General features: G+C 38.8%; 1 protein-coding gene and 1 pseudogene across 6 annotated transcripts in view; both read left to right on the forward strand.

The window, feature by feature from the left end:
* EDA (ectodysplasin A) overlaps positions 1 to 15,903 on the forward strand; it is a 435,453-nt gene that overhangs the window by 90,186 nt on the left and 329,364 nt on the right. The gene's annotated exons all lie outside the window — the stretch shown is intronic.
* On the forward strand, positions 8,088 to 8,795 carry LOC112671773 (SWI/SNF-related matrix-associated actin-dependent regulator of chromatin subfamily E member 1-like; annotated as a pseudogene).

Raw genomic sequence — 15,903 nt, forward strand, 5'->3', positions numbered from 1 at the left:
CCTTCTTGCTATCGTGAAATGGTGGTATGCAGTGGCAATGTACTATGCTTTCTCAGTGCTGTTTCATTGGTAAATGATTGGTAGATATAATTTGTTTAAATGCTTGTAGAGTGTTGTTGAGGCCTTTGTGGGGAATAAAGGATTTACTAGTAGTTGTTGGGTATGCTTATGTTAAGTTACAGAATTGTAACTTGCCAGCAAAAATATAGATTAAGCCCTTGGGCCTGAAATGAGGATGAGCCCTCTCTGTGCTTTCATGGCCCACTTCTCTCTTTCCTCATCTCTTCCTTTAGCCCAATCCATGACTTTGCTTTTCTTAGAGAAACATAATCTGGCTTCTTCTTTGTTCAGGATCCTCTTACTTCGACTGTTTTCACATTCATTTCCACGTTTCTGGAAAAATGCCCTCTCCTTTGTCTGCCAAACCCTTTTTGCTGCCGTCAGCCTGTGAGAGCTAGAAATCACATCTTCTTCATTAAACTCTGTTGACCTGAGTGTCACAGAAGTGACGGCACCCTGAGGCATAAATCATGTAAACACTTTTTCTTGTCAATTTATGCAGATGTTTGGTGTTTTTATACTGCTGTCTTGGTATCTTTGGGGGATAGTTATCTGTGTTGTCTGGTATCTTAGATTTTTAAATCCAAGGGGAAACTCCTATCAGACTTAATTGGGTATTTAGCCTCACAAGTAAGTAGGCATTAATAGATTGCTGTTTGATGGCAATGTCATTAAGGGCAATAGTTGACAAATAGCCTCTGAAAAATTAGAACTCTTGTTGTTGCTTGTTGAACTTTCTAATAGGTAACTGAGCTTATATGCTCAGGAATCATTTCAGTTCTTAGCTACGTAGTATTTACTACAGTGTTTCAGAATTTTTTTTTCTTATAAACTAGTCAGGTGACTCAGACTTTATTGCTTAGTAATCCTACTACATTGCTTAAGCATGATAATGCTGCCTTTGAATTTATAAGCCATTGACTAAAGAAGTCTTAAATTTCTGTTGTTGAGTTCTCTATGAATCTGACTGAACATGTGGTAGATTTCTACTTCTGGGTATTTCATTATCCATAAACTACCTAAATAATAACTTTTAGGGCAGAGACAGAGCCCTCCACAATCAGAAATCTGCCTACATTACCTCCTTTATGTTCTACCACACCCTATCACTCATCTGGTTCCAACAGTACCAAACTGATTGTAGTTTCCCCATGTGTACTGCCATACCTTTACTCAAATGTTACCTCCTCTTGAAGTACCTTTCTTCTCTTGCTCCCACTCCTTAATAACCTGGCATATTCTTGACCTACCTCATATATCTTCTATTCTGTGATAACTGATTCCTGCAACCAGATGAAGATAGTTACTTTCATTTCTTCTTTATAGTATCTTCTGTACACCTCTAGTTGTAAACACTTCAGCATTGTATTTTCACTATTTATGTTGGTAGTCTTACCCCCACTGATTTTACTGTGAATTTCTTAAAGACAGGACTTTTTGTTTTCCCAGAGTTTTTTTTTAATTTTTATTTATTTATGATAGTCACACAGAGAGAGAGAGAGAGGCAGAGACATAGGCAGAGGGAGAAGCAGGCTCCATGCACTGGGAACCCGACGTGGGATTCGAACCCGGGTCTCCGGGATCGCGCCCTGGGCCAAAGGCAGGCGCCAAACCGCTGCGCCACCCAGGGATCCCTGTTTTCCCAGAGTTATCGACACCTACCATGTGCTTATTAATACATGTTGGAATGAGGAGATGAACCAAGGACAAGCATTTCAATGGAATTAGAAACCATGGATATGGGAACTTGTGCTTTTGGCTTTGAAAAACTAAATTGTATCAGGCTAAATATCCCTCAAGAAGAACTAGAAAAGCTGGATAAAATTATAAAATAGTTGTTTGAAAGCATCAGAAAGCTACCAAAGCAACTAGAATTCTAAATCCCAGAGAAGAGAGATGTACTGAGGTAAGCCCAACATTCTGAGTGACATTTCCTTTGAAGGCATTTGCCAATATAAGTGGTATAGGTAGAGAGACTGAGAAGCCAATCTGAAAGTAATAATTAAGAGACAAAAAGGATGAGCAGAGGTTTTAGCATCTCACAGAGCTTAGAGACAAAAATTGGAGTTCAGGGCTATCATAATGAAGACTTTGAGGGCCTAAGATGCCATAGATAGAAATTACAATAAATTTAGTCCAATATTTTACACTGCCTTTCTCTTGTGTCATTTGCTGATTTCTAGGTGGCATAGGGCAAAGGATTTGAGAAATTAAGCAGAAAGGGACATATCTGAGTAGCTAAGCAGGGCTTTCAGCAAGTTTCACAGTGCTGGAGAGTCAGAAATTGGAGTTTAGAGCCTGCCAAAGAGCAGGGACACTGGTAATTACCTCAGGTTTTCATTTGGGATCCCCAAAGGGCTAAACTCCAGGAGAAAGGATAAACTATAAAAATGCCATTCCTCACAAAGAGTAAAGCATAGCTTTGAATCAGCTCAATCTCATGCAGGATTAATGTGTTCTGTCCTTCACCACCTGGCAGGAACAAAAGTAAATCTTCTCTGAAGGAAGATAATATCATCCAGATCTTCTCCAACTTTTAATATGCAGTGTCTGGCATTTAATCAAAAATTACTAGGCTTATCAGTATGAGTTTTCTAGGACTGCCATAACAAAGTACTACAGACTGGGTGGCTTAAACAACAGAGGTTTATTGTCTCCCAGTTTTTGCATGCTAGAACCTTAGTGAAGGATTTATTCCAAATGTCTTTCATTGGCTTGTAGATGGTCACCTTTTACCTATGTCTCTTCACACTGTCTCCCTTCTATGTGTATCTCTTTGTGCAAATTTACTCCTTTTTATAATAATACAATGACCTCGCTTTAATGTGATTACTTCTATAAAGACTCTCCAAATAAGGTCATATTCTGTGATTTTCTAGGTCAGTAGAAAATATTTAGACTGAAGAAACAAGAGGAAAAAAGGCAAAAAATACAAAAAAAAACCACCAACCCCCCCCCAAAAAAAACACAAACCATATCAACAATTCCTTGGCTTCATTTTAGTGTACTTGTTGGGAAGCCATGAAAATGTCAACTCAGCCTGTATAGTGAATAATAGATTTACAGTCATACAGACTTGGGTTAGAATCCTAGCTCTACCTCTAACTCTTTTACTATGTGGTGTTGGATTAATGATTCTCTGAGCCACAATTTCTTTATCTGTAAAAGAGGGACAATAAAACCTACCTGACAAGATTGTTGTGAGAATTAAATGAGATAATACATGTGAAAGTGCTTTGTAAATGCAGGACCACACATATGACAACATTTGCTCTTTATTGAGCATATTATATAACACTTTGGGAAATTTCTACTGTTCTGAGCAGAAGTCTACAGATGACTTATTTTCTAGAATCAATATCTGCCTTAAAAACACTTCAGAGTAAAGCTTATTCCATCTGTTGTACATACGTGGTGAAAAAAGAGTGATGTTTGCTATGCTATGCCTTACTCCATCAGGTCTCATTTTATCATCTTTGTGAAAGGTTGATTCTGCTTAAGATTACTGAGATTTTCTGTTTTTTTTTTCCTAGTCCTAAAACAGTTTATAGAAATATATCTTGTTTTAGTATGTTAAAGAATTTTTATTTGTATTTCATCTGTCAACTTATATTTTTGTTTTATTGCTATTTCTAATCTCTTAAATTATACAGTTAACTCAGTAAACATCTGTTAATATACTATGTGCCAGGCACTGTGCTAAGTGCTTATGATAAAAGATGAATAATATATATAGTGGGGAAGTTAGATACATAAATACTTTTGATATAGTAAGATGAGTGCTATGGGGGAGGCATGTAAGCATAGAAAAGAGGTCACCTCTGCATGTGGTGACACTGAGAAGTTGACATTTGAGTTACGTTTCTAATGATTGGTAAAAAAAAAAACCTTGTTGAGCATTTCAGATAGAGGAAATAGTATGCACAGGGGAATTGAATGATTTGATGTATTCAGGGATCAAATGTAATTTGGCATGGCTAGGGTATAGGATGTAAGGCAAGAGAGGGACATGAGTGAAAGATTCAGCTGGAAAATTTTGCAGGTCCTTCAAGAGAAAAAGGAAAGGGATAATAAGGGTTTTAAGCAGGGGAGTTAAATACATTTCCATATCAGCAGTGGACTGGAGATAGGTGAGGAGAAAGGTCAAGAGATGAGTTAGGAGGCTGGTACAAAATCCCAAGTGATAAATTATGAAGGCCTCTAAACTAGGGCAGTGGCAGTGGAGATGGAAAGAAGAGCACAGATTTGAGAGGTGTGACAGAGCCATGCCTCTTGGTATAGAGGTTTCTCCTCACAATGGAGTGGATAGTTTGTCTCTATTATTTCTCTTTCTAGTAAACTATAGAGTACCCCCCCTTGTATGAGGATTTATTGAAGGAACCAGAGCAAATAGAGAGTGTAGCTGAATATATACCAGCTAAAGAAAAATGAATCCAACAGTAGGAATTTATGTGGAGGTGCTAGGATTTGGTAAAGTCAGTCACTGGATATGGGTCAGTTTGGTCAGAAAGAATATCCTTGGATGACTATTTCCTGGCCTCTTTTATCTCATTAAATCTTCATTGCATCTTTCCTTTTTACTCTTAGTTCCACATTTCTCCTTTCACTAAGAAAAGATAAGGCATCAGTTGTGAACCTCCAAAAGTTCCTACTCCTACACTTACCTACTTGCATCTGTGCCTGTTTTCTCTATCTTCTTTCCTGTTACTATAGATAAATTGTTTATGCTTTTATACAAAATCAACCCCTCCACTTATGCACTAGATTCCATCATCTCTTGCCTACAAAAGGACATTACTCCAACGTTTATACCCTAGGTCTCCTCTTTCTCTCACACTCCACAGCCACAGAATTTTAAATATATCCAAGCTGCTCCTCATCCTTTCCACTGCTACCAACCTGATATAAACCATTACCTCCGAACTAGATTATTTCAATACCCTCATAACTGATTTTTCTGCTTCCACCCTTGTATCTTTTTAAATTCTAATCTCCATACAACATCCATATGCTCCTTTTAAAAGATAAGTCGAATCAAGTTGCTCTTCTGCTCCCATTGGCTTCTTATCTAAATGGTCCTCAATATGGCTTACATAAAGCTACCTTTTGGACCACATCTTCTACCATTCCACCCCTTACTCTTAGTACCAAACATGCCAAGTATTCCTTGGGGTCTCTGCACTTTCTGATCCCTCTGTCTGAAATGTCTTTCTCCACCTCCACAGATAGGCACTATATGGTTTTCTCCCTTTTCTCATCACAAATATCCTTCCAGATAACCCTTTATAGCACACAAAAATCTCCTGCACACCATCCTTGTTTAATGTCCCTTCCTGCTTAATTTTCCTTCATATCATTTATCTACTACTTTACATTGTTTTCATTTATTTGTTTAGTGCATATTCTCCCCTTAAAATGACATAGTTCTTTGAGACAGGGGATTTTGTTTTGTTTGCTGCTGTATCCACAGTACCTAGATGTATTAGGTGCTTTATAAATATTTCTGAATGAGTAAATGAATTAGTGAATCAGGAGGGGAAGAGTCTTGAGGAATATTTTCAAAGCAAGAAGGGATATTACTTGATGGAAAAGAGGAAGAAGGGCATTCCAGACAGAGGCAGTATCATTTACTAAGATAAGACTGTAAGAATGAGCTCTTGAGGTCTGGGAGATAGAAAACATTGTCTTTTACTACTATGAAATGGCTGTTAAGATGTGACTGGGAGTAGGTAGCGTTATCTTATTGCTTTTTAAATCCTATCTGGTCTTCAAATCCTGAAACTATACCTCTCTGGGGCCTCATTTGACACTACAAGTTTTACTTTCACAACTATACAATTATTTGGAGGCAAGAATTTTAGTTAGTCCTGCCTTAAAATGTGTGTGTGTGTGTGTGTGTGTGTGTGTGTGTGTGTGTGTGTAACGTTGGAAAGGGAAGGAGTGTTGTGAGTGCTTTAGTAAAAGAACGTGTCTGTGTTTTACGACTTTTGATCAGTGGACCATGAAAAATATTTATGAACTTAACCTACTCACTTTATTGCTTTATGTAAGGTAATGCATTTGAACATGTATAAACTCTCAGACATAAATTTTCTGCTTTTTATCCTGTAAGATAGTCATATATGTCAAACCTCATCAAATTATTCATTTAAATTGGTAGAACGTTCATTATAATTTAATTCTTCTATAAATATTTAGTAAAACTTGCCAGTAAAACCATGCCAACCTGGTGTTTTCTTTGTTGGGAGGTTTATAACTATAAGTTAAATTTATTTAGTTGATATAGAACTGTTCAAGTTACCTACTTCTTTTTGAATGGCTTTTATTATTTGGAATCTTTCAGACAATTGGTCTAATCCAACTCCATGTCAAATTTATAGAGTTATTCATAGTATCCCCTTTTTGTATTTTTAATGTCTGCAGGGTTGTTTTGTTAGCCCACTTTCATTTCTCATGTTGGCAGTTTGTTTCCTCTTTTTTTTTTCTTGGTTTGTATAGCTAGAGGTTTATCAATTATATTCATCCTTTTAAAGAGTCAACTTTTTATTTCATCTGCTTTTCTTTTTTTCTTTTTTTTGTCTGCTTTTCTTAATTAAAAATATCATTGAGGCACCTGGGTGATACAGGTGGTTAAGTGTTGGACTCGGGGGATCCCTGGGTGGCGCAGCAGTTTGGCACCTGCCTTTGGCCCAGGGTGCGATCCTGGAGACCCGGGATTGAATCCCACGTCGGGCTTCCGGTGCATGGAGCCTGCTTCTCCCTCTGCCTGTGTCTCTGCCTCTCTCTCTCTCTCTGTGACTATCATAAATAAATTATAAAAAAAAGTGTTGGACTCAGGTTTTGGCTCAGGTCAGGATCTCAGGGTCATGAGATTAAGCCCTGCATTGTGCTCCATGCTCAGTGCAGAGTCTGCTTGAGATTCTCCCTCCTACTCCCTCTGCCCCCTCCCACCTCTGCCTGCTTGTTCTCTCTGTCTCTCTCTCAAATAAATAAATCTTTTAAAAAAAAATCATTGATTTGTCAATGGAATTGAATTGAGATCCCAGAAGTATACCCATGCTTATATGGGCAATTACTATACAACAAAGGAGGCAAGAATATCCAACGAGAAAAAGAGTCTATTCAGTAAATGGTGCTGGGAAAACTGGACAGCTACATTTCAAAAAATGAACCTCAAAATGGATTAAGGACCTAAATGTGAGACCTGAAACCATAAAACTCCTTAGAAGAAAAAACAGGCAGTAACGTCTTTGACATCAGCCCTAGCAACATTTTTCTAGACGTGTTTGCTCAAGCAGGGGAAACCAAAGCAAAAATAAACTGTTGGGACTATACCAAAATAAAAAGGTTTTGTGCAGCAAAGGAAACCATCAACAAAATGAAAAGGAAACCTATTCAATGGGAAAAGATACCTAGAAATGATATATCTAAAAAGGCATTAATATCCAAAGTATATAAAGAACTTATACAACTCAACACACAAAAAAACCCCAAATAATCTGATTAAAAAATGGATAGAGGGCCTGAACGGACACTTTTCTAAAGAAGACATGGAGATTGCAAACAGACACAAAAGATGTTCATCACTAATCATCAGGGAAATGCAAATCAAAATCATGAGATACAACCTTACACCTGTCAAAATGGCTAGTACCCAAAAGACAATAAATAAGTTTTGGCAAGGATGTGGAGAAAAAGGAACCCTCATGCACAGATGGTAGAAATGCACATTGGTGCAGCCACTGTGAAAAACAGTATGAAGTTTATTCAAAAAATTAAAAATAAAATTATCATATAATCCAGTAGTTCCATTACTAGGTATTTGCCCAAAGAAAATGAAAATATGAATTCAAAAAGATATAGGCACTTCTATGTTTATTGCAGCATTATTTATAATAGACAAGTGTCCATGTATAGATGAATGGATAAAGATGTTGGGGTAATAAGGCCAGAGCTGTGGGTGCTTTTTCTGCCTGAGGTATCTCAGATTCATCCTTAAGGAACAGAGAAATTAATACCCCAAAATATCAAAGAGACCATCTTATGCCCCACCTCCCAACCCAGCTCCTGCAAACAAATGCTCAGCATACCATCCATACAGTCATCTCACATATAACTACAGGCTGGGAGGTAACCCAGGCACCAAGGCAGGTCATGGCATCCTCTAGTATTATGATTCCAAAACCCCCAAAGCCACCAGATAAGTCACTGATGCCCTACCTGAGGTACAGCAGAAAAGTCTGGGACAAAGTAAAAGCCTCCAATCCTCACCTAAATTTGTGGGAGATTGGCAAGTTTATTGGTAGCATTTGGCAAGATCTCACTAATGAAGAAAAACAAGACGATTTAAATAAAGATGAAGCAGAAAAGATAGAGTACAATTAATCTATGAAGGCCTATCATAATTCCCCCACATACCTTGCTTACATATATGCAAAGTCATGCAGAAGCTGCTCTAGAGGAAGAAAGTCTAAGAGACAGACTTGCATGGAGAAAAGAGAACTTTACATGAATATTCAGCCTGCTGAAGATCCAGGTGATTACAGTAATGGCTTTTCAGTGAAGCATACAGCCACAACTCATTTCCAGAGAAACCACCACCTCATCAGTGAAATCCTTAGTGAGAGTGTGGTGCCAGACTTTGAGTCAATTGTCACAACAGCTAGAATGCGGGTCTTCGAAGGATAGGCACTTATTGTGTGAGCACTGGGTGTTTTATGTAAGTGTTGAATCAGTATGTTGTACACCTGAAACTAATATTATAATGTATGTTAACTGAAATTTAAATAAAAACTTAAATAATGTTTTTTTGAGTTTTAATGGTGTTATGTGGTTGTTTTATTAATATTTTTCTTGTCCATATCATACCATCAAAGGCTTTTGGAATATTTAGCATCATGAACCAAATGGCACCATCACCTTTTTTATGCCATTGTGAAGATAGTACTTTTCTTTGGGTTTTATTTCTATTCTTTTTTTTTTAAATTTTTTATTGGTGTTCAATTTACTAACATACAGAATAACCCCCAGTGCCCGTCACCCATTCACTCCCACCCCCCGCCCTCCTCCCCTTCTACCACCCCTAGTTCGTTTCCCAGAGTTAGCAGTCTTTACGTTCTGTCTCCCTTTCTGATATTTCCCACACATTTCTTCTCCCTTCCCTTATATTCCCTTTCACTATTATTTATATTCCCCAAATGAATGAGAACATATAATGTTTGTCCTTCTCCGACTGACTTACTTCACTCAGCATAATACCCTCCAGTTCCATCCACGTTGAAGCAAATGGTGGGTATTTGTCATTTCTAATAGCTGAGTAATATTCCATTGTATACATAAACCACATCTTCTTGATCCATTCATCTTTCGTTGGACACCGAGGCTCCTTCCACAGTTTGGCTATCGTGGCCATTGCTGCTAGAAACATCGGGGTGCAGGTGTCCCGGCGTTTCACTGCATCTGTATCTTTGGGGTAAATCCCCAGCAGTGCAGTTGCTGGGTCGTAGGGCAGGTCTATTTTTAACTCTTTGAGGAACCTCCACACAGTTTTCCAGAGTGGCTGCACCAGTTCACATTCCCACCAACAGTGTAAGAGGGTTCCCTTTTCTCCGCATCCCCTCCAACATTTGTTGTTTCCTACCTTGTTAATTTGCCCCATTCTCACCGGTGTGAGGTGGTATCTCATTGCGGTTTTGATTTGTATTTCCCTGATGGCAAGTGATGCAGAGCATTTTCTCATATGCATGTTGGCCATGTCTATGTCTTCCTCTGTGAGATTTCTCTTCATGTCTTTTGCCCATTTCATGATTGGATTGTTTGTTTCTTTGGTGTTGAGTTTAATAAGTTCTTTATAGATCTTGGAAACTAGCCCTTTATCTGATAGGTCATTTGCAAATATCTTCTCCCATTCTGTAGGTTGTCTTTTAGTTTTGTTGACTGTATCCTTTGCTGTGCAAAAGCTTCTTATCTTGATGAAGTCCCAATAGTTCATTTTTGCTTTTGTTTCTTTTGCCTTCGTGGATGTATCTTGCAAGAAGTTACTGTGGCCAAGTTCAAAAAGGGTGTTGCCTGTGTTCTTCTCTAGGATTTTGATGGAATCTTGTCTCACATTTAGATCTTTCATCCATTTTGAGTTTATCTTTGTGTATGGTGCAAGAGAGTGGTCTAGTTTCATTCTTCTGCATGTGGATGTCCAATTTTCCCAGCACCATTTATTGAAGAGACTGTCTTTCTTCCAATGGATAGTCTTTCCTCCTTTATCGAATATTAGTTGACCATAAAGTTCAGGGTCCACTTCTGGGTTCTCTATTCTGTTCCACTGATCTATGTGTCTGTTTTTGTGCCAGTACCACACTGTCTTGATGACCATAGCTTTGTAGTACAACCTGAAATCTGGCATTGTGATGCCCCCAGATATGGTTTTCTTTTTTAAAATTCCCCTGGCTATTCGGGGTCTTTTCTGATTCCACACAAATCTTAAAATAATTTGTTCTAACTCTCTGAAGAAAGTCCATGGTATTTTGATAGGGATTGCATTAAACGTGTATACTGCCCTGGGTAACATTGACATTTTCACAATATTAATTCTGCCAATCCATGAGCATGGAATATTTTTCCATCTCTTTGTGTCTTCCTCAATTTCTTTCAGAAGTGTTCTATAGTTTTGAGGGTATAGATCCTTTACATCTTTGGTTAGGTTTATTCCTAGGTATCTTATGCTTTTGGGTGCAATTGTAAATGGGATTGACTCCTTCATATCTCTTTCTTCAGTCTCATTGTTAGTGTATAGAAATGCCACTGATTTCTGGGCATTGATTTTGTATCCTGCCATGCTACCGAATTGCTGTATGAGTTCTAGCAATCTTGGGGTGGAGTCTTTTGGGTTTTCCATGTAGAGTATCATGCCATTGGCGAAGAGGGAGAGTTTGACTTCTTCTTTGCCAATTTGAATGCCTTTAATGTATTTTTGTTGTCTGATTGCTGAGGCTAGGACTTCCAGTACTATGTTGAATAACAGTGGTGAGAGTGGACATCCCTGTCTTGTTCCTGATTTTAGGGGAAAGGCTCCTAGTGCTTCCCCATTGAGAATGATATTTGCTGTGGGCTTTTCATAGATGGCTTTTAAGATGTCGAGGAATGTTCCCTCTATCCCTACACTCTGAAGAGTTTTGATCAGAAATGGATGCTGTATTTTGTCAAATGCTTTCTCTGCATCTAATGAGAGGATCATATGGTTCTTGGTTTTTCTCTTGCTGATATGATGAATCACATTGATTGTTTTACGGGTGTTGAACCAGCCTTGTGTCCCGGGGATAAATCCTACTTGGTCATGGTGAATAATTTTCTTTTTTTTTTTCTTTTTTTTTAAATTTTTAAAATTTATTTATGATAGTCACACACACAGAAAGAGAGAGAGGCAGAGACACAGGCAGAGGGAGAAGAAGGCTCCATGCACCGGGAGCCCAACGTGGGATTCGATCCCGGGTCTCCAGGATCGCGCCCTGGGCCAAAGGCAGGCGCCTAACTGCTGCGCCACCCAGGGATCCCTGAATAATTTTCTTAATGTACTGTTGGATCCTATTGGCTAGTATCTTGTTGAGAATTTTTGCATCCATGTTCATCAGGGATATTGGTCTGTAATTCTCCTTTTTGGTGGGGTCTTTGTCTGGTTTTGGAATTAAGGTGATGCTGGCCTCATAGAACGAATTTGGAAGTACTCCATCTCTTTCTATCTTTCCAAACAGCTTTAGGAGAATAGGTATGGTTTCTTCTTTAAACGTTTGATAAAATTCCCCTGGGAAGCCATCTGGCCCTGGACTCTTCTACTGAAAGACAGAGTTTAAGTTAATTTAGAAAATGCCCACTTCTTTTAGAGTTATCCTTTGATGCTGCACAATCTATTCTTACAAATGCCTTTCTACAGCTCACCGGGGTGCTTTCCAAAGCGATAGCCATAAACCTCCCAGTTTCCATCAACAACTTACTGAAAGTCCCCTTTCCTGTATACTTCCACAAAGACTAGCTTCTTGAAAACATGATCATGTATGAATATGTATTTGTTAGTTTACCCTTTTTAATTTAAATTCAATTAGCCAACATATAGTACATACTTAGTTTCAGATGTAGTTGTTCGATAACTTATCAGTTGAATATATAACACCCAGTGCTCAGCACATCACATGCCCTTCTTTTTTTTTCCACATGCCCTTCTTAATGCCCATCACCAAATTACCCTCCCCACTCCCTTCCAGCAACTTTCAGTTTGTGTCCTATAGTTAAGAGTCTCTCATGGTTTTTCTCCCTCTCTGATGACTTCCCATTCAGTTTTCCTTCAGTTACCATATGATCCTCTGCACTGTTTCTTATATTTCACATGTAAGTGAAACCATATGATAATTATCTTTCACTGATTGACTTATTTCACTCAACATAATACCCTTCAGTTTAATCCATATCGCTGTAAATGGTATTCGTCCTTTCTGATGGCTAATATTCCATTGTGTGTGTGTGTATGTATGTGTGTGTATGCATGCCACATCTTCTTTATTCATCTGTCGATGGATATCTTGCTTCTTTCCACAGTTGGACTATTTTGGACATTGCTGCTATGAACATTGGGACAATTTCTTCAATAAATGGTGCTGGGAAAATTGGACAGCCACATGCAGAAGAATGAAACTGGACCATTTTCTTACACCATACACAAAGATAAACTCAAAATGGATGAAAGACCTAAATGTGAGACAGGAATCCATCAAAATCCTAGAGGAGAACATAGGCAGCAAACTCTATGACCTCAGCCAAAGCAATGTCTTGCTAGACACACCTTTTTAAAATTTTTTTAAATTTATTTTTTATTGGTGTTCAATTTGCCAATATATAGAATAACACCCAGTGCTCATCCCATCAAGTGCCCACCTCAGTGCCCGTCACCCAGTCACCCCCACCCCCCGCCCACCTCCCCTTCCAACATCCCTAGTTCGTTTCCCAGAGTTAGGAGTCTCTCATGTTCTGTCTCCCTTTCTGATATTTCCCACTCATTTTTTTCTCCTTTCCCCTTTATTCCCTTTCACTATTTTTTATATTCCCCAAATGAATGAGAACATATAATGTTTGTCCTTCTCCGATTGACTTAACTTCACTCAGCATAATACCCTCTTGTTCCATCCACGTCGAAGCAAATGGTGGGTATTTGTCATTTCTAATCGCTGAGTAATATACCATTGTATACATAGACCACATCTTCTTTATCCATTCATCTTTCGATGGACACCGAGGCTCCTTCCATAGTTTGGCTATTGTGGACATTGCTGCTGTAAGATCGGGGTCCAGGTGTCCCGGCGTTTCATTGCATCCGTATCTTTGGGGTAAATCCCCAACAGTGCAATTGCTGGGTCGTAGGGCAGATCTATTTTTAATTCTTTGAGGAACCTCCACACAGTTTTCCAGAGTGGCTGCACCAGTTCACATTCCCAGCAACAGTGCAAGAGGGTTCCCCTTTCTCCACATCCTCTCCAACATTTGTAGTTTCCTGCCTTGTTAATTTTCCCCATTCTCACTGGTGTGAGGTGGTATCTCATTGTGGTTTTGATTTGTATTTCCCTGATGGCAAGTGATGCGGAGCCTTTCCTCATGTGCTTGTTGGCCATGTCTGTGTCTTCCTTTCTGAGATTTCTGTTCATGTCTTTTGCCCATTTCATGATTGGATTGTTTGTTTCTTTGCTGTTGAGTTTAAGAAGTTCTTTATAGATCTTGGAAACTAACCCTTTATCTGATAGGTCATTTGCAAATATCTTCTCCCATTCTGTAGCTTGTCTTTGAGTTTTGTTGATGGTATCCTTTGGTGTGCAAAAGCTTCTTATCTTGATGAAGTCCCAATAGTTCATTTTTGCTTTTGTTTCTCTTGCCTTCATGGATGAATCTTGCAAGAAGTTGCTGTGGCCAAGTTCAAAAAGGGTGTTGCCTGTGTTCTTCTTTAGGATTTTGATGGAATCTTGTCTCACATTAAGATCTTTCATCCAGGGCAGCCCTGGTGGTGCAGTGGTTTAGAGCCACCTGCAGCCCAGGGTGTGATCCTGGAGACCCGGGATCAAGTTCTGTGTCAGGCTCCCAGCATAGAGCCTGCTTCTCCCTCTGGTTGTGTGTCTGCCGTCCCCCCCTCCCCCCCGCCTCTCTCTGGGTCTCTTATGAATAAATAAATTAAATCTTTTTTTATTTTTTATTTTTTATTTATTTATTTTTTTTATTGGTGTTCAATTTACTAACATACAGAATAACACCCAGTGCCCGTCACCCATTCACTCCCACCCCCCGCCCTCCTCCCCTTCTACCACCCCTAGTTCGTTTCCCAGAGTTAGCAGTCTTTACGTTCTGTCTCCCTTTCTGATATTTCCCACACATTTCTTCTACCTTCCCTTATTTTCCCTTTCACTATTATTTATATTCCCCAAATGAATGAGAACATATAATGTTTGTCCTTCTCCGACTGACTTACTTCACTCAGCATAATACCCTCCAGTTCCATCCACGTTGAAGCAAATGGTGGGTATTTGTCATTTCTAATAGCTGAGTAATATTCCATTGTATACATAAACCACATCTTCTTGATCCATTCATCTTTCGTTGGACACCGAGGCTCCTTCCACAGTTTGGCTATCGTGGCCATTGCTGCTAGAAACATCGGGGTGCAGGTGTCCCGGCGTTTCATTGCATTTGTATCTTTGGGGTAAATCCCCAACAGTGCAATTGCTGGGTCGTAGGGCAGGTATATTTTTAACTGTTTGAGGAACCTCCACACAGTTTTCCAGAGTGGCTGCACCAGTTCACATTCCCACCAACAGTGTAAGAGGGTTCCCTTTTCTCCGCATCCTCTCCAACATTTGTTGTTTCCTGCCTTGTTAATTTGCCCCATTCTCACTGGTGTGAGGTGGTGTCTCATTAAATCTTAAAAAAAAAATCTTTCATCCATTTTGAGTTTATCTTTGTGTATGGTGCAAGAGAGTGGTCTAGTTTCATTCTTCTGCATGTGGATGTCTAATTTTCCCAGCACCATTTATTGAAGAGACTTTTTTCTAGTGGATAGTCTTTCCTGCTTTGTTGAATATTAGTTGACCATAAAGTTGATGGTCCTCTTCTGGATTCTCTATTCTGTTCCATCGATCTATCTGTCAGTTTTTGTGCCAGTACCACACTGTCTTGAAGACCACAGCTTTGTGGTCTGAAATCTGAAATCTGGCATTGTGATGCCTCAGCTCTGGTTTTCTTTTTTAAAATTCCCCTGGTATTCAGGGTCTTTTCTGATTCCATACAAATCTTAAAATAATTTGTTCCAACTCTCTGAAGAAAGTCCATGGTATTTTGATAGGGATTGCATTAAATGTGTAAACTGCCCTGGGTAACATGGACATTTTCACAATATTAATCCTTCCAATCCATGAGCATGGATTATTTTTCCATCTCTTTGTGTCTTCCTCAATTTCTTTCAGAAGTGTTCTATATTTTTTAGGGTATAGATTCTTTACCTCTTTGGTTATGTTTATTCCTAGGTATCTTCTGCTTTTGGGTGCAATTGTAAATGGGATTGACTCCTTAATTTCTCTTTTCAGTCTCATTGTTAGTGTATAGAAATGCCACTGATTTCTGGGCATTGATTTTGTATCCTGCCACGCTACCGAATTGCTGTATGAGTTCTAGCAATCTTGGGGTGGAGTCTTTTGGGTTTTCTATGTAGAGTATCATAGACACACCTTTATTTTTTTATTTTTTTATTTTTTTAGACACACCTTTAAAGGCAAGGAAAACAAAAGCAAAAATGAAGTACTGGGACTTAATTAAGATAAAAAG

Source organism: Canis lupus, chromosome X (genome assembly GCF_003254725.2).
Source record: "Canis lupus dingo isolate Sandy chromosome X, ASM325472v2, whole genome shotgun sequence".
In the NCBI taxonomy this organism is placed as follows: domain Eukaryota; kingdom Metazoa; phylum Chordata; class Mammalia; order Carnivora; family Canidae; genus Canis; species Canis lupus.